Here is a 23,573-nt window from a genome sequence, read left to right on the forward strand (position 1 = left end):
TTTTTTCTCTTCTAGCACATCTTCACCCCAGCCTCACCGAACTCCCTAACTCCCTCTCCATCGCAAACCAAACGGTTACATAAACGGGTGGCCCCGCCCCCCCACCACAGGGAAGCCATTGGGAAGTCCCCATGTGTCAGAGGGGGCGGTGTCAACCGTGTATGTCACAGTGTGGCTCCGCCCTCAGTTATTTAGAACTGTCACCTGCAGGGACGTGTCAGTTGGCAGGAGCCTCCGTGGAGGCGGGTTGGTGGGGTTTTTTTTCTGGTCTTGGAGGTCTTGGTTTTTCTTGGAGGAGCCATAGAAGAAGATCAATGGACTTTGTGGGACATTTTTATTTATTTATTTTTTAATAAAGAACTTGTGCCAAGGTGTGTCTTGTAGTTTTTCTTTAACGTTTTGACACTTTTTTGTGAAATGGTACAAGTACAATGTCCCTGTTACCATTTCAAATGGGGGGGCAGGATCTGGGGTCCCCTTGTTAAAGGGGGCTTCCAGATTCTGATAAGCCCCCCGCCCCCAGACTCCCACAACCACTGGGCAAGGGTTCTAGGCATGCGGCCCTTGTCCCTATCAACATGGGGATAAGGTGCTTTGGGGGGCTACCCCAAAGCACCCTCCCCATGTTGAGGGCATGTGGGGGTGCTCTCTCATCCCACTCTTTTCCTGCGGCCTGCCAGGTTGCATGCTTGGATAAGGGTCTGGTATTTGGGGGGACCCCTCACCATTTTTTTTATTTTGCAGAGTTTTAAATTACTTTTTTTCCTTTAAAAATGTCATTTTGTGCAGGGTTCTAAACACAGGGAAAAAATGTGCCACTTTACAAGCATACTATAGACACCCCCCAGGTACAAAATTTAAAGGAATATTTAATATATAAATATAATTTTTAAAGGAATATTTCACTTTTATTGTTTCACTTTAAGCATTATTAAAATCACTGCTCCCAAAAAAACACCAGTTTTAACCACTTAAGGATCGGGCCTCTTTTTCAGACTCTGTGTTTACAAGTTAAAGTCCATGGACACCTGACCTTGCTGCACCTGCTTGAAATTCAATTCCAAAACAAGGGCCAGTAATACAAAGCTGTCTAATCTTTTATTGCTATAACAGTCTCCATACTTCAGAAAGACCTTCCACGTGATTCTGGAGCATGTCTGTGGTCAGAATAGCTCTGATGTTGAATGAGAAGATCTGGCTCATGATCAGTCTTTCAATTCATCTCAAACATGTTTAGTAGGTTTGGGGTCAAGTCTCACTGAAGGCTACTCAAATTAATTTATGCCAAACCTGTCAAACCATGTCTTTATGCGCCTAGCTTTGTGCACAATTATGCTGAAACTGAAAAAAACATTGTCCAAAATTTTCCCTCAAGGCTGTAAGTGCACAATTGTATTTGTATGCTTTAACATATCTACTTAGGGGGGGCGTGACCGGAAGTGGAGACGGACGGATGTGCCTTGGCTGAGCTCCGCAGAGACCTCTCAGCATCTATAGCCATCCGTGCCCGCCGGGCGTTTTTTCGCCCTTCCAGGCTATCCATCCATCCCAGGGACCATCCGAGCTCCGGACGGAGCCGCTATTTTCGGCCGATCCATCGCCGAAACGGACCCCGGGGCTGCGAGCGGCGAGACAGGCCGGTCTCCGCCGCCATCTTGCGGCCTACTCCGTGCCTCGAGACCTCCGGACGGCGGTTCTCGAGGCGTATCCCGAGTCGGATCCCACGGCGCATCTCCCTACTGGACCCACCGGACCCCCTCGCCTGAGACAGGAGGCGGATGAGCGCCTGCCGGAGGCCCGGAGAGGATCCAGAGCTGCGCCCTGGGAGGTGAGACCCGGCGGCCATCTTGGTACACCCGAGGCCTAAAGCAGTCCTCCTGCAAACCCCTTTTGGCAGCTGCTCCACAGATTCCTGCAGGGAGAACATTGCCCCCACTCTCAGTTCAGCCTGTCCCCCACTGGATCGCTGCCCACTTGGTTCTGGTGCCTCTCTGAGTCCTGCACACACGCCCTAGGCCCCACCAGCGGCCATCTTGGTGCACCCAGTCCCTCCACCCACCCTCCTGCGGCCTACATCTCTCTCAGCCGCACCCTGGTTTATGCCTAGACTCTCCTCATACTCCAGTGATATAGTGTTACCTGGGCTCCAACCCCCCCACTACCCTCTAATCTGCAACGTCCTATTCTGGGGTCACATCCCGGGTCCCTTTACTTGACAGACATGTGATCACTTTCTACGAGCCCTAGCCGCCTTTCAATGTTCCCCTACAGCTCACAGTCGCTACCTTTACATGGGGAGCTCCACGTGTAACTGAATGTATGCCTAGTCCCAACGCCTCATGGTGAAATACGGTCCGAAACACCTCCCTCAATCTCTGTCTCCTGAACTGCGGCCCTCACAGACTTTAGTTCGCTTCCTAAGCAGGCCGGCCTCCCCTGTTCCAACTCCGGGTTCTTCCACATACGCACAAGTGGCTTCCCAACTGTCCGTACAAGATAATCCGAGCCCTTTGTCAAAGGGCCACTTTGACACGATGTCCGCCCCTGTTACAGTTGAAGTACTCGACGATAAACTGCGAGTTCTCCTGCAAGACTTGACCAGTAATGTTTCGAAGGAAATGGGCAAACTCGCCCATGAACTGCGGGGGGAGCTGGCCCAGATTGGGGAACGGACTGACGTCCTGGAAACCAAATTTGACGATTTATTGCAATATGTACACGTCTTGGAGGAGGACAATGCCGGTTTGAAGCAGTCTGTCTCACAGCTCCAGTCCCAACAGGAGGACTTGGAGAACAGGGAACGCCGCCAAAACCTACGCATCAGAGGAGTCCCCGAGACCGTTAGTGAGGGGGAGATTAAACCTTACCTTCTCAGCCTCTTCAATGTTGTCGCCCCTAAAATCCCGGACATTGATTGGAGATTGGATAGGGCCCACAGGTCTTTAGCCCCAAAGCCCCCAGCCGGGGCCAACCCTAGAGACATCATTGTACGCTTCCACTACTACGACAGCAAAGAAGCTCTGACTGTGGCCACCCGTAACAAGTCTCGTCTGGAATTTAAAGGGGCCAAGATACAAATTTTCAGTGACCTATCCCCCATTACCTTGGCTAAACGTCGCAGCTTCCGCCCTGTGACTGCCCATCTGCAGAATCACCAGTTTCCGTATCGCTGGGGTTTCCCCTTTCGCCTTTCGGCTACTAAAGATGGGATTCAATACTCCATGAGGGACCTTCAGGAAAGTGAAGCTTTCATACGCAGTCTGGGTTTGCCACCACTGCCTGATGAAGACCCTGTCCCGCTTCCAACGACACCCAGACCCACGGCCATCCCGACACGGATTTGGACCCCAGCTCGTCAGAGATCGCAGAAGTCCTTCTCTACTCCCCAGCGGAACTTGCATCCCAGACTACCTCCTTGAAGAGAACATTTAAGTGCTGTGTTTGGTTTATCTTGGCTTCGGCCCCTATTTCGCCATGTTTGTGTTTTTTTTTTTTCCCCTCTTGACAGGGGGTATTCGCACCCCTAGTTACGGGTTGTGACTTTTCTTTTTGTTTTTGTTGATTGGGACTATGGTATATTGTTCACGCTGCCTATAGCTTTTTTCTGGAAGGTGGCAGGGTCCCTCTAGATGAGCAGGTACCCCTGATGTGCCTCCTTTTGTTCCGCGGCTGCGGCTGCGGACTCCTGGGTGGTTTTTATCCCCCAGGCCTTTTTGCTATTTCTTATAGTTTACTTTTTTACTTTTTAGGCCTTTTTTTTGGCCTTTTTTTCATTTCTTGCCCATTTTGGCTGTTGTCTTTTTCAATCTCTAGATGCATTATTGTTGTTATTATATGTTTCTACCCGCTTTTCATTCCTAGGATACACCACGGCTCCCAGTATTTCCTTGGTTTACTCAGGTATATTTGTTTATTGTATGTTGGTTATGGGTACTTTAAGCTTCAACTACTTGGTGCACAATGGCTTTAAGGGTACTTACATACAATGTTAAAGGCTTGAACTCTATTCATAAGCGATGGTTGGCTCTGAAGGAGTTCAAGTCCTCCAACGCAGACGTGGTCCTAGTCCAGGAGACTCACTTCCGCCCAGGAGGCTCTCTTAAATTTGCTGCTAAACATTTTCCGGTTTCTTTTATGGCTTCCGATCCCTCTGGTAAAGCAGGGGTCGCGATACTGATTAAAAAAACCTGCCCGTTGCGGGTGAAGTCCTCATTCCTTGACCCACAGGGTAGATACATTCTCCTGGACTGCGACTACTTATCCCGCTCACTTACTATAGTTAATATTTACGCCCCAAATTCGGGCCAGGTTCAGTTCCTCTCTGGGGTCTTGGATGCTCTGGGCTCCTATGCCCAGCCATTCATGATCATTGGCGGGGACTTTAATATGACCATGTCCGCTAAGAGGGACAGACAAACTCTTTTCCCAGGTAACCCTTCTTCCAAAACTGAACGTCAATCCACTGCGTTTCGCAAGCTTATTAGATCCCATCACCTGCTAGATATTTGGAGGATTAAACACCCCACACACCGCCAATTTTCTTTTTATTCCCCCCCACATAAAATGTACTCCAGATTAGATTATATTTTTGTAACGGCACCTCTACTGACGTCGGCAGTAGCCTCAGAGTTGAATCCCATGACGTGGTCGGATCATGCCTCGGTCCAGCTCGACCTTACCCTCTCCTCCTCTACACCCAGGACCTGTCATTGGAGACTTAATGACTTCCTTCTCCGGGATCCGGTCACTAAGGCTCATTTATCTCAAAGTTTAGCAGACTTTTTCCGATTTAACGTGGGATCTGTGCGGGACGTATCCACCCTTTGGGAGGCGCACAAGGCCTTCTTTAGAGGAGAATGTATCTCAGCCGGCTCCCGCCTTAAGCGGGACTCGGCAGTGCAGAGACTAGATATTCTTTCTCAGTTGCAAAAAGCTGAAGCTCTGCTCCTGTCCTCCCCTTTGGTGTCTCGTCTCCGCGCAGTGACCTCCCTACGCGAACGGTTAAAATCATTAGATTTGCATAGATGCTCCAAAGCCCTACTCTGGGCAAAACAGAAATTTTATGAGTTCGCTAACAAGCCTCATAGGATGTTGGTGAATAAGCTCAAACCCCGCCCATTCCACTCCTATCCCGATCTTCTTATTCAGTCGGATGGCACTCCAACCTATTGCCCCTTAACAATGTCTAAAGTTTTTGGTGCTTTTTATAAGAAACTATATAACTGCCTAACCTCCGATCCCAACCACGCTTTCTCCCAAGATAGCTTTAATGACTTCTGCACCTCTTTGAAACTACCAGTGTTATCCTCTTCCCAGGTGGATACCCTGAACGCTGCCGTCACGCCAGAGGAATTGGCTGCGGTAGTGAAAGCTCTCCCATCCCATAAATCCCCAGGCCCAGACGGACTTCCTTATATCTATTATAAATCTTTCCTTCCGACTCTGAGCCCTCATTTGCTAAATCTTTTTTCCTCTTTACAGAAAGGTAGAGTGCCTCATTCCCAATTCCTACATGCGCACATAACGGTTATCCCGAAGCCGGGTAAATCCCCTACCCTACCGGACAATTACAGACCCATAGCTTTACTTAACTCCGATTATAAGATCTTCACCAAAATTTTAGCTAATAGACTTTCCTCGATGATTCCCGCCCTGGTCCATAATAACCAGGTGGGATTTGTCCTGGGTAGACGAGCCGGTGATAACACTAGACGCACCATCGATCTCATAGACCTGCTAGACAAAACATCCCGCCCTGCCATTATTTTGAGTTTAGACGCACAAAAAGCCTTTGATAGGCTGGGATGGCCATACATGTTTGCCACGCTCCAGCGTTTTGGTTTTTCTGGTTCTTTCCTGTCAGCCCTGCAGGCCTTGTACTCACTTCCCACGTCCCAGGTTCAATTGGCATCTTATAGATCCCCACTCTTTACGCATAGTAACGGCACTAGACAGGGATGTCCCCTATCCCCCCTGTTGTTTATATTATGCCTTGAGCCCTTGGCCGCAGCTATAAGGGAAGACTAAGATATAAGCGGGATTTCTCTCAAACTGAAGGAATATAAGTTGTCCCTTTTTTGCAGATGACATCCTCCTCACCTTGACGAAACCTCAAATTTCCCTCCCCAAACTTCATACACTCCTGGATACATTCAGTAAACTCTCGGGGTATAGGGTTAACACGACTAAAACTGAAGCGCTCCCCATTCATATTCCTCCTCCACTTCTGGCTTCTTTAAAGAATGACTTCCCCTACCATTGGTGCCCGGTCTCCCTTAAATACCTTGGCATTAATTTGACCGCTACATATAATTCCTTATACGAAGCTAACTTTGTCTCTCTGATAGCGGAAAACACATAGTCTGCTCAGAAGCTGGTCAACTTGCCCTCTGTCCCTCCTGGGTAGGATTAATGTATTAAAAATGGCCATACTCCCTAAATTTTTGTATCTCTTTGAAACGTTACCAATTGCTATTTCCATGCCTCAGCTTCGGAATATTCAACGGGCCTTCACTAAATTTATATGGGGAAATAAAATGCACAGAATCGCCCAGACCGTGGTCTTTGCTCCGCGGTCTCATGGGGGGTTAGGAGCTCCTGATATAGTGAAGTACTTTTATGCGACTCACCTTCTGCCGGCTATCTCCTGGTCGTCCTATTTCGCTACCAGTAGATGGTCGGAACTTGAAATGAGTGTCATTGGTCCTGTTCACCCTTGCTCCATGCTGTGGTCAGATCTTCCCTCCTCTATGGCTCAGCTTAGACGCATACTCCTTGGGCCGATGTTATTTACTCTATCCATATGGAAAAAATGTCATGGGAGGTACTCTCTCTCTTCTCCATGCTCACCCTTGTTAAATGTCGTTTTCAACCCAGACATACCTGATAGTCTCTCCTTGAAGAATATGTACCCCTGGTTCAGTTTGGGTATCTTCCAACTTCGCCACCTAGTAAACCCGATATCTCGTAAATTCCTATCCTTTTTAGAACTTCAGAATAAGTATGATATCCCGAACCAACTCCTATTTTCATACCTCCAATTTAAACACTATTTTCATTCCAGATCCCCTGACCTGGCTCTGGTCAATCCTACCACCTTTGAAACTTTATGTTCCCAGGGTCCTTGCCAGAAAGGCCTTATATCCGCCATATACAGCATACTTCACAATTCTACTGCTCCCACCGCGGAGGCTCACCTCTATATGAGGAAATGGGCCACTATTTTACAGACTCCCTTAACCCTCTCTCAATGGCAAGAAGTCTGGTTGTCTACCTCCAAGGTTTCTAGGTGCGTGGAGCAGAGAGAGACAGCCTACAAGGTACTGATGTTTTGGTACAAAACTCCTGAAATGCTACACAAATATGACCCCTCTATATCTAAGATGTGCTGGAGGTGCTTACGACATGAGGGCACCCATTATCAAATTTTTTGGAGTTGCCCCTTAATTGTACCTTTTTGGTCTATGGTCCAATCCCTACTCCATACCGTGTTGGGGATCACCATCCCTTTAGACCCGAGGCATTACTTGCTGGGCCTGCCTGTTGCGACGCTATCAAAAAGCGCTAAGAAGCTGACAGCATATGTCCTCCTAGCTGCCAAGAGAGTGATCCCTACTCTTTGGTTGTCCTCCTCCCCCCCAACCCACTCTCAGTTGATTTCCGCTATTGCAAACATACGTAGAATGGAACATATGACTGCTTTGGTACAAGACTCTCTACCTAAATTTTCTAAAATATGGGACAGATGGGACAACTCTATATCGAATCCTGAGGCAACACCCCGATGTATAGACATGAGCTTCCAGGAAATTTTTCCCATGGCTCTCTCCCGAGATCCTACCCCTGCGTTACCTCTATAAAATACGGTATTTGGTTTAACTATGCATTTTTATATGCGAATCCGTGGTGTATCCTGTTCCTTCCCCTTTAATGTGATATTTTAAGTTACCGACATTTGATATCCCGCCTGCGGCGGTACTTGCTGTTACAGTTGCAATGTTAATTTTGATTGTATGCATCGGAAGCATATATACTTTGTTCTGTGAAAGAAATCTTTTTCTCAATAAATATACATTTATAAAAAAAAAAATGCCAAGATGGCACAAAACCCCCCAAAAAAAAACAAAAAAAAAAAACATATCTACTTATATTTTGACACTCTGGCTGGCAGGATTGTTGATGTGGGTATGTGTCAACTGGGGTTCTCTCATACACATGGTGAGGGGATCCAGACTTTATGGCTGACATAGTGAAAACAAGCTTTTTGTTTGTTTGTCTTAATAAGTTCTGTTCTGGGTCCTGGAACACAGAAACTTTGTGGAACCTTGGGTGTAATAAAGGCTTGATTCCTAGGTCCACCTCTTACCTTGCAGCCAGACCTCATTCCTAGTCTGAGCAGTCTACAGGCCTTTATATACTGTATACCAGCTGACTGATGCAGGTCTCTCTCTCTTTCTAACTCTGTGATGTGGAAGCTGCACCTGGTTGAAAGGATGAATGCTGCCAGAAAGCTAAAAAGCCAGTAGTGTTGCTTTTTGTTTTGGGGAACCCATTAGGAGGTACCTTGTTAAGCCCCGTACACACTCTTAGATTTTCGGACAATTGAACGTCTGTTTTTAGGGCATGCTGGTCTCATATCAAAAGTGAAGAGGTTACTCACAATTCAAAATTTTTCGTACAACAACAGATTACAAAGTCAGAAGTGACGTAATGTGTTGAATAATTTTGTATGTATTATTTCATTTCTGAGCATGCGTAGTCTTGCACTTACAATTTTTTTCGTACGAAAACTGCACTAATGAAACAATAATCGGATGTTGAGTTCAAATCCAACAAAAGTTTTATAGTCTGCACATCCAGCTTTTGTCTGACGAAAAAGCAAAATCAGCTGTCAAAAGCACCATACTAATGATCCGTCGTACAAAATTTTCCATCCGATTTTCATGACAAACGGATGTTACAAAGTGGATGTTTGAGCACTTACAGTATTTGGTGTTTATAAATACTAGGTTTAATCTTGAATTCCCTTTCGAGTTTCAATCTGTTATGCTTGATATCTTAAAGTGATTTAAAGAAGTAAATTCTCCCTCTTCCTTTTTCATTCAGTACAGTACTAATGTTATGTTTTATGTCAGAAATGGCACACATATTTGTATTTATTATATCTGTTTAATTATATTTTTTGCATCTACCACTATTAACTGCAATACTTTTGAAACCAGGGTCTCCAAACTTTCCAGTATGAGGACCAAATTATATATTTTATAAATATTTGTAAAACCTGTTTTACAAATAAATTAATACAATTTTAATTTTCCCAATCAGGATCCCCCTTATATCAGTATCCCCATCAAGATTCCCTCTTACAGGCCCAGTAACATTTCCTAATGGGTCCAATATAGACCATCCAAGATCAGATTCCCACTTTGCTACATATGAGGCGGACTAGAATCAGGTTTAAAAATGAATTGGGTGTAAAGGTTAGAAATAAGTCCTTTTGTACGGGGATCATGTTTACATATATTCTCGAAATATGGTAATGTATGTAAATCCCCCGTGGATATTAGGCTTTTTTTTTAATCTGGAGATATCGGAAAATTTCTGAGTTTGGAAGTCCATGACTATTACATAAGTCAGGGGACATTTTTAAAAGAATTAGAGGATATAAGATCATGTATTTGGGTTAATTTAGAGGTGGTCCATGCTTTAAATGGTTTATGAAATTTCCAAGCGGGGGAAAAAAAAGAGATTTTTAAGAAATGATAAGAGTGGATTATGGGAAGATTATAGGCCACATATCAATTTAGATCTGTCCCATATTACAAGGGAATGTTTAGTAATCAGATTTGTACATTTTTTTTCGATTAGAGGGTTGTAACCAAAAGAGATTAGATATTAATAATGGGTCATAATCTATAGATTCCAGAGCTACCCAAAGTGGTATTTCATTGGTTGCATGTTATTTAGGTATTTATGCCAAATGAGCCGGATGATAGTAAGTAGATAAATTAGGAATCCGAGACCCCCTTTAAGTTTAGGAAGGTATAATGTATGTTTAGGCAAACAGGGTTTTGAAGAAGCCCAAACAAAGGTTGTTAATTTATACTGAAATATTCTTAAAAAGTATGTTGGGACCGAGATGGGTGAAACCCTGAGAAGGTGAAGACTTTTAGGTAGTATGGCCATCTTAATAACATTGATTTTGCATACTAGCATTTTGAAAAGAAGTTCAGCAATGAAAATTTGCATATTTATCTCATAGCAAGTTTCCTTTAAATTCTTATTATCAATGCAAACCAGCCAAGGTAATTTATATTCCACAATTAGTATGCATCAAGCCCCCCCCCCCAATATAAAAATTCATGAGCACATAGATTATTAGGAACAGACCACAACAAGCATTAGAAAAATCTGGTGCAGAGGAGTTAATTGGAAATTGAATTGAGGGATGTAGTCTAAATTACACTATTGATTACTATCTGATTTGCTCACTCAGAAGAACATATATTAAATAATTAGAATTCCCCCATTCCCATAGTAACAAACATTAAATTACACACTGCAGTGTGCATTTCCTTTGCAAAACAATTTGTGTGTTTAACATCTTCAGAGGCTCAAAAGCATCATATAAAGTACAATGTGAATATTTAATACATTAGATTAATTAAGATGCAAGAGGCAATGAAAATGTATGAGTTTTTAGAGTGAACGCTAAGCTCTAAATAAATTTTTTATTGGGGTAAGCATATGTACAATTTTCAGACATTAGACTGATTTTAACATATTCTGGATGAGTGAAAACACTAAAACCAATACCTAAATATCTGAGCTCTAAATGTGACATAGCAGCATAAAAAATAATGTTTGTACTGTCAAATATATAACTAGGTAATTGAAAATGTATTTGTGCTTGGATTCTGTTGGGCAGGTTTTGTCTGCTATAAATTTTCTCCACTGTAGTTTAGTTTGGATCTCAGTTCTAGTATTTTCATTCTTGAGTAGTAAGGTATTCAAATTGATTGCAAAACCAATCCACAAGTCTCCTGCCCTCCAACTCTCAATACCACCACTGCACTTCTGGATAAGTAAAAAGATGTCTAAAGAAAAAACTAAAGCTGTCACTTTCAATACAACAAACATATAAAAGAATTTAAACCTATAATAAATAAATAAATAGTGGAGCTCTAATATAGCCAAACTGATAATAAGACTGCATATACAGTGCCTACTTAATAATGTGCAACATATAATCTTTACAAAAAGTTACTGCACCTACCAGAACTCACAAAGAGAACATATGTGCACCACATATCATATCATATTGTGAAAACAAAGAACACTCCCTGTGAAAAATGTGAAAAATAAATATATACCGTATTTATCGGGGTATAACACGCACCGGCGTATAACACACACCCCAAGTTTAGGAGGGCATTTTAAGGAAAAAAGTTTTAGGAGAGAAGTTTAAGGGAAAAAAACTTACATTTAAATGCCCGTCAATGCAGCCTTATCAGTGTGCATCTGCAGCCTTGTCCATCATTGCAGAATGATCAGTGTCATTTGCAGCTTGCCCACCGCTGTTTGCAGCCTTGCAGAGTGTCATTTGCAGCTTGCCAGTGTCATTTCCAGCTCGCCCAGTGCCGTTTGCAGCCTTCCATGTTTAAATATCCCGCCGCCGAGACAGACCAAGCGAGCGCCGCCAAAAAATACAGAGCGGCGCCGAAAAAGACCGAGCCGTCTGCTCGGCTCCACTCGTAGTCCCGCCTCCTTGCTGTTTCTGGAGCGAGCGCTGCCGAAAAAGACCGAGCCGACTCTACTGTGTGTTCGGCTTGGCTCGGCTCGCAGTCCTGCCCAGTATGGGCGGGACTGCAAGCCGAGCCGAGCCGAGTACACAGTAGAGTCGGCTCGGTCTTTTTCGGCAGCGCTCGCAGAAACAGCAGGGAGGCGGGACCACGAGCGGAGCCGAGCAGACGGCTTGGTCTTTTTCGGCGTTGCTCGGTATTTTTCGGCGGCGCTCAGTCTTTTTGCCTCACAGACAGTGGGGATTGGCGTATAACACGCACCCACGACTTTCCCCTGATTTTAAGGGGGAAAAAGTGCGTGTTATACGCCGATAAATACGGTAGATAAGTGCCCATATAAGTTCATACACACTCATTGGTTTGATGAATGGTGTAGAATAAAATCTTGGTGTTGTTCTTGTGCTCATCCACCACACCTCAGTGATTGTGATTCCACTACCGCTTAATGACTTTCCCCAGCTGCATTTGCCTCCCACTCTCGTGTTTGGCATAACTCGCTTCCAACCACACTCAATAGGGGTTAAATTGGATCTCCATATTTTAAACGTAACTGTCACAATTCCTTTTCCTCAAGTAATGATTGTTCCACATGCAAATAAATAGCGCTCCAAATAGTGTGATAAAGCACAGCACATTTATTAAAACTTAACAAAACCACACTATTGCACTCACATGTGTAAAATTCAAAACAAGCCAAAGATAGACACATCACGAAACTTCATGCACTGGTGAAGCGATCTATGGTGGTCACATGGGACCCAGGGTAGAGCGACAGCTGTAACTGTCTCACCCACTCCTTGTCCCTCTTATCCACTATTCGATGCAGCAGGTCGGATCACAACACTCTCCATCCTCCGTATGCTTCAGATGCTTGCCGTATAGCCAGGCCCCTACATGTTTCATCACAGACGACTTATTCATGGGATTGGCTGTACGGCGTATTCCTTCTCCCTTTATTTCCTATTAGAGTGCCACTAATTATTCCAATTTGTTTAGTGGTTTAAATTAATTTATATATTTAAATTAATTATTTACCATCTTTCATTGTTCTTTCCACCTAAAACCTCAACCTGTTTTTTTACAATGATAGATAGAGCAAGGTATAATTAGAAAATATGACTGGATGGATGGGTCAAATCAATAGCTACTCCCTTATCAAATTTAATTAGGGAAAGCTGTGTCTGAAAGAGGACAAACCAGGAAGTGACAAACCGCCAAGGCAACCAGTGTGGAATGCACAATGGCTTCCATTTCTTCCTCAGACCTGATTGGTGGAAGAATTTCCACCATTCTTGTACTATTTACTGATTACCAGACTAGATACCAGCACTGTATTAACTTATATTAAAGTTTGTATGTATTAATAAGAATGTATGTTGTCTGCTGACAGCTAGGGTTTTCTTTAAAAGTACAGTTGTAGTACTTTAGTCCCGACCCCCACTCAGAGCCCCTATTAGACTGCCTCCCATGACAGCCAATCAAGTCTGAGGAAGCTTCAAAACATGTTATCGCCCCCATCTACAGCAGCACGACTTCCAGCTGACGTCAGTTGTGGTCCGGTGGCATCTTGCATTCCACACTGTTTGCCACGACGGTCTAATGCTTCCTTGTTTTTCCATCAGAAGCCCTCTGCAACGCTAGTGTCTTATGTGCTTATTGTGTTATTAACCCCCCTGGCGGTATTCCCGAGTCTGTCTCGGGGTGAAAATTCAGTACCATTAGCAGTAACCCCGAGCCAGATGGGATCGCATCGCAGGATCCAGGATGAGTATACTTACCTTATCCCCTGGATCCAGCGTTGTCCCACCGCTGTGCGAGCGGCTCGTCCTCCGCTCGATCTATCATGGAGCCGAGCTCCGTTCCCTGTGAGCATTGCAATGCATGGGGATGGAGAATGGCGCCAAAGTCAAAAAGTGAAACACACACATCACAAGCAGTATAATGTAATCTTACAGATTACATTGCTCTATGTCATTATTTCACATCCCTTTTGTACCTAGTGGTCTGTCCAGTACCCTGCATGTAGTTTTATATTATAAAAACTGTTCTTTCTGCCTGGAAACTGGAGAACAATCAAAACCATCCCTTTACATCAAAAGTGGTTTTGGACCAGCTAGAAAACAGCGAAAATAAATTAGAATCACTCGCAGAATTGAGCAATAGTGATTTGTGGAGAAATTAGTCATCAAATACTGAAAAATTATGAAAGTGACAATTCTGCAACTGAGCAAATTTCAGTGTTTTTGATTTGATTACATTATTGAATAATTTTTATTATTATTATATTATTATTATTCTTTATAGTTATTTATTATATTTTAATTTATGATTTTGTTTTTCAAATTTTATCATACCCGGGATGTCTACTAGACTCTGGTTTGGACAGATTTAAGTGATTTATTCCTAAGAATTACAGACCTACCTACAATATAAAATGCCAAATTTCCATGCAAAATCATTGTACCGCTTTCAGCACCAAAAATCTGAAATAATCATACCGCCAGGGAGGTTAATAAATCAAGGTGATTTTATACTGCACTTAGTCTGGTGCCCCCTGTGTTTGTCTTCATATACTCACAAAGTCCCTGCTTTGCTCTTAAGGGTGCTGCCGCTAATGCTGTGTTCTGTTGCCTGTCTGACACTATTACATTCATATGGACAGTTTGTTAGACTTTAATGGATTTTATCCTGATTGACCTTTGAGTTAACTAGATTATGCACCATTTTTCCATTTTGGTTACTATCTGTGTTAGTGTTTATTTATGTGTCAATTGGGGGGGGGGGGGGGGGGATTTGTGCTGGGGTAGTTTTAAGCTGGGTAGATTGTATTCGAAGTAGTGATAACCTAAGAGTTTGGTCTGAACAGGGAATTTTGGCTGTTCAGATGTTAGGAATAAATACAAACTTTAGGGATGTGCACAGAGAATCGCTCTCCCAAATGTCCCATAATGCACTGAAAACAACTGTCATTGACCAGAGTCTTTCACCTGGCCTCTGAAGGACAGCTGCCGGTATTGCAAGGAGAGAGAGTTGGTAGTGTAGTGAGCTGCCACAGCTATATAGTGCTACATACAGCATACTATTCGGTGCTGTGTTTTCCCAAAGATACTTTGCAGGGAATTGTAGTTTACATGGCTAGAAAGTGTGGTATGTAAGCCCACATGCATTCACTGTGCTTTCATAAGTCCCAACAATCCTTCTTAGGACTAATTTTTTTGTGTATCAGCAACAATTGTTGTTGCTGTGTTGCTGCTGTTTGACCTCTTTTTATTTATTTACAATTTTTTTGTCTTTATGTTCAGCATACAAATATAATTATAACCTGTTCTAACTATATCAAATTCCCCATTGTTTTAGTGCAGCTGCTGGAAAACACCCAACGGTGTCCAATAATCCAATACGTACATGTATTAAGATATACCCATTGAGCTAATAATATATCTTTTACTAATATGTAAATGTGTTCCAGTGGTTTCTGACTTTCCTGGTTGAGGAAGGAGGTCAGCTTGGTCTGGTGAGCCTCCTCTGCGTAAGAATTCACTGGTGGTTATTAATGTTAAAGGGGTGCAACAGCTTTTAATTTCTGTGTGGAAAAATCTGTTTTACTCCCACTTCTTAGTGAATGGATTACATATGTTTAGTAAGTCTTACTTTCCTTGTGAGTAATATTTTTATGTAGTTCTGGGTATATACCAACATAGTACACTACAGCATTCTATTGCTTTATACTAACCCTTAACAAAAGATTGTACTGTGGGATTATTGGATTGGAAGAAAGAGAATAATCCAAGAGACGTTTGAGATGTATCCAAAATGCCCTTGTATGAATGTGAATCCTTTTGACGAAGAACTATATATGATCCTCATACCTACTTTAAAATACCTGGTAGGGGAAAGTGTTCTTTGATTCACCTACTCTGTAAGGGGTCAGTAAATACTGGTGAGCTTCATAATTAATTCACAGAGATTACAAGGGGGAATTGTGGTGACTGGAGAAAAGTACATTTGAGTGGATTTATACCTTTATTCATTTTATGGATTTCACTTATTTATTTCAAAACTGTTCATGTAAGCTGTGGTATTATTTGACACCAATTTTTAAGCCATAGTATTCCATGTGCACTGCGTGTTTCAATAAAAGCCTTTATGACTGAGGGTTAGAGTAGTGCTGGAACACACTCACATATCTTCAGCATAAGCATCCATATCCTCAGGTCAAAGTTGTGCAGCATTGAGAGGCAGGTCTTGCATGCCTTTATTTTCTGACAGTGGACATACTGTACACCAGAGCATGCAGAGGAGGTGTTGGAATGGCTAACCAAGCCTTCATCATCTGCCTCTTCTGATTCTCATGTATAAAGTACCATAAAGTCATTAGCAGCTGCAAAATGCCCCACTCTGCATGCTCATTCACAACTACTTCAGTCGTTGCCCTGCTAACTGTCGTGGCTGAGTTGGCTAAGTACTATGAGCACATTATCAGCCAACTGCTGCAAGAGAATGCACAGCAATTACAGTATTTGCATATGTGATAAATGAGGAGAGCAAGAGGAAGACCAATTGAGACATATGTTTTTTTTTGTTGAAAAATATACATTACTTATATATAAAATATATAAACAACTACTTTATCAGGTTAAATTCAAACCTGCACTGCAATGCAGCACATGAATACGTCACATAACAACGCAGTCAATCATATGTGGATCAAAGTTCCCTAAGCCAACACGTTATGCATGACGCTAATTTACACCATGGCAAAGTGGTCCCTAAAGTATCACCAAAATGATTGGTGGCACAATGGCAGACATGCAGTGCCTGAGTTGTGCCACTGCCCCGCATGTCTTACATGGAACTGCAAAAAAAAAACTGTATACAATACTTTTAATAAGCATTGAATGTGATGGGGATAGGGAGGAGGAATAGGGGAAGGGAAAGAGTTCACAGGCCCAAATCTTTTTTGAAGAACAAAGACACTTTTCTTTCATGGCACAATAGGTAGCTATTCTATCAGCTGAGAAGGATGCATCTATCATAAATCTATGTTGGTTGTCACTTGTGATACCTTTATCACTGGCAAATTTTTGTATAGAGACATTTACCATTCCCTCAAATACCTTACATATTACTGATGTTAAGATGACTGGTCTGTAGTTTCCTGGTATAAATCTCGATCCCTTTTTTGTAAATTTGCTCTACACCAACTAGTTATGGGGACCATATGTGGGTCGAATTTCCGAATGAATTTTCTTTCAAAAATCATAAATCTTGTGTGTTCTGTGATCTGATGGTGTCACCATTGAATTTAAAATTTGACCAACCAAGCCCTCAATTTCATTTCATGTTACTACAGAAAATAATTTTTGTGGCTGGGAATCTTCTTTTCTTTCTGGGAATTTTCTCTTCTTGCGCTCTTGTGCATTTCTTTTTCGATTATATTTCTTGCACGATTCTCCCATCATTGATAAGAAAATCATTTGCTTTTCAAAAAAAGTCAACATGCCGGATCACACAAATTTGATGGATGCACAGAAGTCGGCTGTTTCTGCGGCCCAATAATGGTGTGACATTTGTAAGGAAATTTGATTCATGTATGACCGGCTTTAGAACCATACCCTTTAGTAAGGTATATTTAAAAATTTGAAACAGAAGCTTGACTATGATTAGGCTAATATCCCTAAGCAATTGCAGGTGTAAGCTATCTGAACCCGATGATTGGTTTTACATTGAGTTACCCTAGTCCCTTTTGTACCTGTTTTTCAGTTACCCACAGAGGTACCTTTGCTGAAATGTTGGTAGTATTAATGCCGCATACACACGAGCGGACTTTTGAACATCCAAAGTCCGACGGAATGATTCCGTCAGACTATTCGATCGTGTGTGGGCTGCAACGGACTTTTGATTCGCCAAAGTCTGACGGACTTTAGAATATGGAACATGCTTCAAATTTTTCCGACGGAACTCCGCCGGACCCGGTCCCTCCGAAAAATTTGCTCGTGTGTATGCTATTCCGACGGACTAAAACCGACGCTAGGGCAGCTATTGGCTACTGGCTATGAACTTCCTTATTCGAGTCCAGTCGTACGTCAACACGTTCAAATCCGTCGGAGTTTAGTGTTATTGTGTGTGGCCAAGTCCGCTCAGTCGAAAAGTCCGTCAGAACTCTGTCGGAACTCCGGCAGAACTCCGGCAGAACTCCTTCGGAAGTCTGTCGGACATAAGTTCTCTCGTGTGTACGGGGCTTTACTGTTGCACCTATCAAACTCCATTTTTTTCATCTGTGAATGCTAAAGAGAAAAAAATATTTAAAACATTTGCCCTTTCCCTGTCAGTTGTGACTAGCTTCCCATGTGCATCTGTTATGAGGCCCTTTTTTATTATTGATATATTTAAAATGTTTTTATTTTTTTATTGGGATTTGTTTTACCTGCTTTAGGAATATGTTTTTAATATACTATTTTAGCCACCCTGATTGCTTCCTTGCATTTCTTGTTGCATACTTTGTAAATTTGGAATGCTCATATACATTTCAATGTTGTTCTTTTATGCTTGTTACCAAATTGTTACCAAATTGAATACAATGACTAAAGCACTTGTTTAATTCCTTCCAAAACACCCCTACATACTGAACTAACCTTGCATGGTTAGTATACCCGGCTTGATTGTCTTACAAACATGCTTCTCTTTCCTGTCTTCTACCTTTTGACTAATGGAACTGTCTTTCAGTATCTTCCAGAGCTAGCAAGCCATAGTTGAGAGTGCAGTAGCACTTGTCCATTAAATAACTGGATATTGTCATTCCCTAGATCGATAACATTACCAAGTTTTCCACATTTTCTACCTATGAAAAGAGGTTAATCTCTTCCTCATTCATATGTTGGGTGGCTTGTATGATACTCCCATAATTAATGTACTATTTGCTGCATTCATGTGAAGCTCCAGTGATAAAAACTTTGCTCCATCACAACATGGCCTAAAATTTTTTAATCAAAAGAGATTTCCTAAATTTAATAGCTGCCACGGCAAATGTGGGGATAAAAATGTGGTTCTTTGATGACACAATTATACTTCACAAGTATGTAGAGACTTTCAAAAGCAAAAACCACCCAGCATCCAGATGGGTACTGAGCACATGGCACTCAAACTCAAGGAAACACAGTAGATTGTAGAGTAGATAAAAAAACAACAACCGTATAAAGTACACATAAATAAGGATAACAATAAAGAGAGCGGGTAGCCCATGGACTATACATAAAAAAACTTTGACTATTAAACAGTGCTGCTGCCTAAAGTGGTTGCAGGACACCACCTGTGAGTAGAGATGGGTGAACAGGTCAAGCCAAACATAAGTTTGACCCAAACTTCGCCTGTTCGCCCTTTCGGTGAACATCTAAATTTGCAGGTAGCTTGGTGGGATATTCGCCCGCCGAGCGCCCCGCAATGCAATGCACATTTCATAGTGGGAATAGGGCCTTAATTGGATGAAGCCTTGCACCTATCCATTGGTCAGGTGCAAGGCTTTGCCAATTAGCACTGTCAGAGTCCTGATTGAACAAAGTGATTACTTTCTCCAATCACGGCTTAGTGCTCATAGTCCCACCCCACACTATAAAAAGTAACTTCCCATAAAAATCGCTTGTAGTGTGTTAGAGTGGAGATAGATAGAGCAGGGCTCATTTTGCTACTAGCAGTTAATGTGTTCACTTATTGTGACTCTGAGTGTAGAGTGTTTAGTGTTAGTATCATGTGTAAGAATAGTGTGTCAGTGTAGTGTGTTTGTGTAGTGGAGTGTTTAACACAGCATTACATAACTTTTAGTGCTGTAGTGTATACCATGCTCTATACCCTTTTTCATGGTTGCTATGTGTCTCTTTTTTTGTCCCCTGCATGCCACCTTAATTTCAAATTGTCAGCTGGTGTCCCCCCTTTTTTTAAAATATTTATTGTTTTTATAGTTTTTACATTTCTGTCAGCGTCAGTCCTCAAATTAAAGTGCACCAAACACCATTTCCCAGTATCTTTAAATTGTGGGTAATAGGCCCCCTTTATGTCTGGGAGGCCAACAAGGAGAGGAAGATGTTCCAATGCCACTATGAGGGGGCCAGCAGCATTTGTGTTGACAGGCAAAGGTGGACATGGTCCATCCTCAGGCAGGGCACGTGTCTCTGTTTAGTGATGTTGCCTGTGCTATCCAACCACAGCACGTAGGGGAAGTGGAGGGCTGACTACTAAACCATCCTCATCCTCCTCAACTTCTAGAAGGTTACGGGGTAATGGCACCAACAACACCCAAAGAGCAATTTTTCCACAACTGTGTGACAGGGGCATCGAATTTATATTTTTTACAGCCAGGCCAATTCTTGCTTTCATCAAGAGTACCTCTAAAAGGTTAAGGGGTGAAGTCACCAACAACACCCAAAGACCAATTTCTCCATACCTGTTTAACAGTGGCATCAAACTTCAATTATTTTACAGCAAATTCTTGCATTCATCGAGAGTACCTGTAAATGGCTCCACCAACCCCCAAAGACCAATTTTTCCACAACTGTCTGACGGGGCATCACATTTAATTTTTTTTACAGCAGGGCAATTCTTGCTTTCGTCAAGAGTAGGGATGGCTGGACTGTTCGCCCGGCCAGGCCAATTCTTGCTTTCATCAAGAGTACCTCTAAAAGGTTAAGGGGTGAAGTCACCAACAACACCCAAAGACCAATTTCTCCATACCTGTTTAACAGTGGCATCAAACTTCAATTATTTTACAGCAAATTCTTGCATTCATCGAGGGTACCTGTAAATGGCTCCACCAACCCCCAAAGACCAATTTTTCCACAACTGTCTGACGGGGCATCACATTTAATTTTTTTTACAGCAGGGCAATTCTTGCTTTCGTCAAGAGTAGGGATGGCTGGACTGTTCGCCCGGCAGTCGGTTCGTGCCAAATTTTGCGTGTTCACGATTCACCAAACCGGCGGACCATCGGCGCTGTTCGCCCGGTGGACATATGCGTTTACAATGTGAAAGAACTTTGACCCATGATGACATATCCATCATGGGGTACAGGACAGCCAATTGAGACATTTCAGCACATGGACAATTGGACATACCCCCTACCTTATAAATACACCTGATCTGGTGGCCATTTTACATTCTGTCTTATGTCAGTGTAGGGACAGGACGCTGTGTGGAGCCAGGAGAGACTGTAGTGACACAAATCACTAGCTATTAGGTCCACAAAAGTCCTTTTAAGGACTGGTATAGGTGTAGTACAGTATATAGGGTTCAGTGCACTGCTGTGCTGGTGATTGCAGCTGTCTTTTGTCAGTGTATGGACATGACGCTGTGTGGAGCAGGGACAGTCAGTTTAATGACTAGCTAGCTATTACTACTAGGTCCGCAAAGGTCCTTTTAAGGACTGGTATAGGTGTACATTATATAGGGTGTTGGTGCACTGCTGCTGACTGCTGCCCGATTCTGCAGCTGTCTTTTATCAGTGTAGGGACTGATGGATAGTCTGCAAATCACTAGCTACTAGGTCCACAAAGGTCCTTTTAAGGACTGGTATAGGTGTACAATATATAGGGTTGTGGTTCACTGCTGTGCTGCAGATTACTGCTCATTTCTGCAGCTGTCTTTTATCAATGTAGGGACTGAGGGACAGTCTGCAAATCACTAGCTACTAGGTCCACAAAGGTCCTTTTAAGGAATGGTATAGGTGTACAATATATAGGGTTGTGGTGCACTGCTGTGCTGCAGATTACTGCTCATTTCTGAAGCTGTCTTTTATCATTGTAGGGACTGAGGTACAGTCTGCAAAGCACTAGCTACTAGGTCCACAAAGGTCCTTTTAAGGACTGGTATAGGTGTACAATATATAGAGTTGTGGTGCACTGCTGTGCTGCAGATTACTGCTTGTTTCTGCAGCTGTCTTTTATCAGTGTAGGGACTGAGGACAGTCTGCCAATCACTAGCTACTAGGTCCACAAAGGTCCTTTTAAGGACTGGTATAGGTGTACAATATATAGGGTTGTGGTGCACTGCTATGCTGCAGATTACTGTTTGTTTCTGCAGCTGTCTTTTATCAGTGTAGGGACTGAGGGACAGTCTGCAAATCACTAGCTTCTAGGTCCAGAAAGGTCCTTTTAAAGACTGGTATAGGTGTACAATATATAGGGTTGTGGTGCACTGCTGTGCTGCAGATTACTGCTAGTTTCTGCAGCTGTCTTTTATCAGTGTAGGGACTGAGGGACAGTCTGCAAATCACGTCAGATTACGTCAAAGGACACACCAGACTTGGTTGAGTTGCTCACTCAGCCTTACTCTTCTACACCCTCCTCATCCTCTCGATCTGCACCCTCTTCTTCACTCTCTGCTGTGTGCACCCCCAAAGACACTACTACCAACACCACCACCACCATATACCTTCCGCTTGAGCCACAGGAATTATTTTCTGATCCATATCAAGACATTTCCGATGCGCAGCCACTCTTGGTATTGGATCAGGAAGAGGAGGTAGCAACAAGCACCACTCAGCAGTCTGACAACAGTACCCAGAGCAGCCCAAGGAGGAGGTTGGTCCCCGGTGTTGCTGCCTACTCCGAGACCTCTAATTATAGGGGTGGGGAAGGTGACGTTGGTGATGAGGTGTCACGTGGGTGCCCACAAGAGAGGAAGAGGAGGGGAGTTCAGAGGGAGATATGGACCAGCAGATAGGGAGGAGAAGCAGGAAGAAATTACATTGCACAGGAGGGATAAAGCAGACTGCTAATGTATCAGGAGCGAGGCATCAACCATGTACGGTCACATCTGGTGCTCCCAGGACACCGGCACATGGCTCCGCAGTGTGGGCTTTTTTTAACGTATCCGCTGCTGACAATAGTGTTGCCATCTGCAATCTTTGCAGTCAATGCATAAGTCGCAGTAAGCCCAAAAGTCACCTAGGGACGACCACCTTAAGAAGGCACATGAGCTGCCATCACCGAGCCCAGTGGGAGCAATGGAACATACAAAGCCACACTCCAGGCTCTCACCGTCCAGCCTCGTCTTTTATTTCTCCTTCTCCTCTATCCTCACAATTGTCCTCAACTCCACCTTCCATCATGCCATCCTCACGTTTTTCTGGAAAAAGGCAGGCTTCCATGGGCCAAATGTTCGAGCGTAAAAAAATGATGATGCCGTATAACCCTCTTGCCCAACGGTTGACGGCTGGCTTGTCTGAACTGATAGCCCGCCAACTACTGCCATATAAACTGGTGGACTCGGAGGCCTTTCGAAAATTTTTGGCCATTGGAAAACCACAATGGAAGGTCCCAAGAAGGAAGTATTTCTCACACAAGGGCATCCCAGAGCCATATGGCCATGTTCAGTGGCAAGTGAATGTATCTCTGTCACACAGTGTCGGTGCCAAGATACATCTGACCACAGACACGTGGTCTAGCAAACTCGAGCATGGAATGTATATCACTTTTACTGCCCACTGGGTGAACCTTCTGACAGCCGTCAAGCATGTAACCTGTGGCACCCGTGTAGATTTGGTTTTACCGCCATGGATTGCATGCAGGCCTGGCTCTTCTTCTCCTCCTCCTACTCCATCCTCCTCCCTCTCCTTCTCGGCTGACTCCTCCTTTTCTGCTGCTAGCGTCTCTTCCGCTGTGCCGCCCAAGCTCCCCAGAACCTATTCGACATGCCAGGTGAGATGTTGCCATGCTGTGCTGTGTCTGTTGTGCCTGGAAGCCAAGAGCCACACTGGCCCTGCACTCCTTTCAGCTTTGCGTT

Source organism: Lithobates pipiens, unplaced genomic scaffold, assembly GCF_037356315.1.
Source record: "Lithobates pipiens isolate NorthernLeopardFrog02 unplaced genomic scaffold, aLitPip1_a1.2 Scaffold_23, whole genome shotgun sequence".
NCBI lineage: Eukaryota > Metazoa > Chordata > Amphibia > Anura > Ranidae > Lithobates > Lithobates pipiens.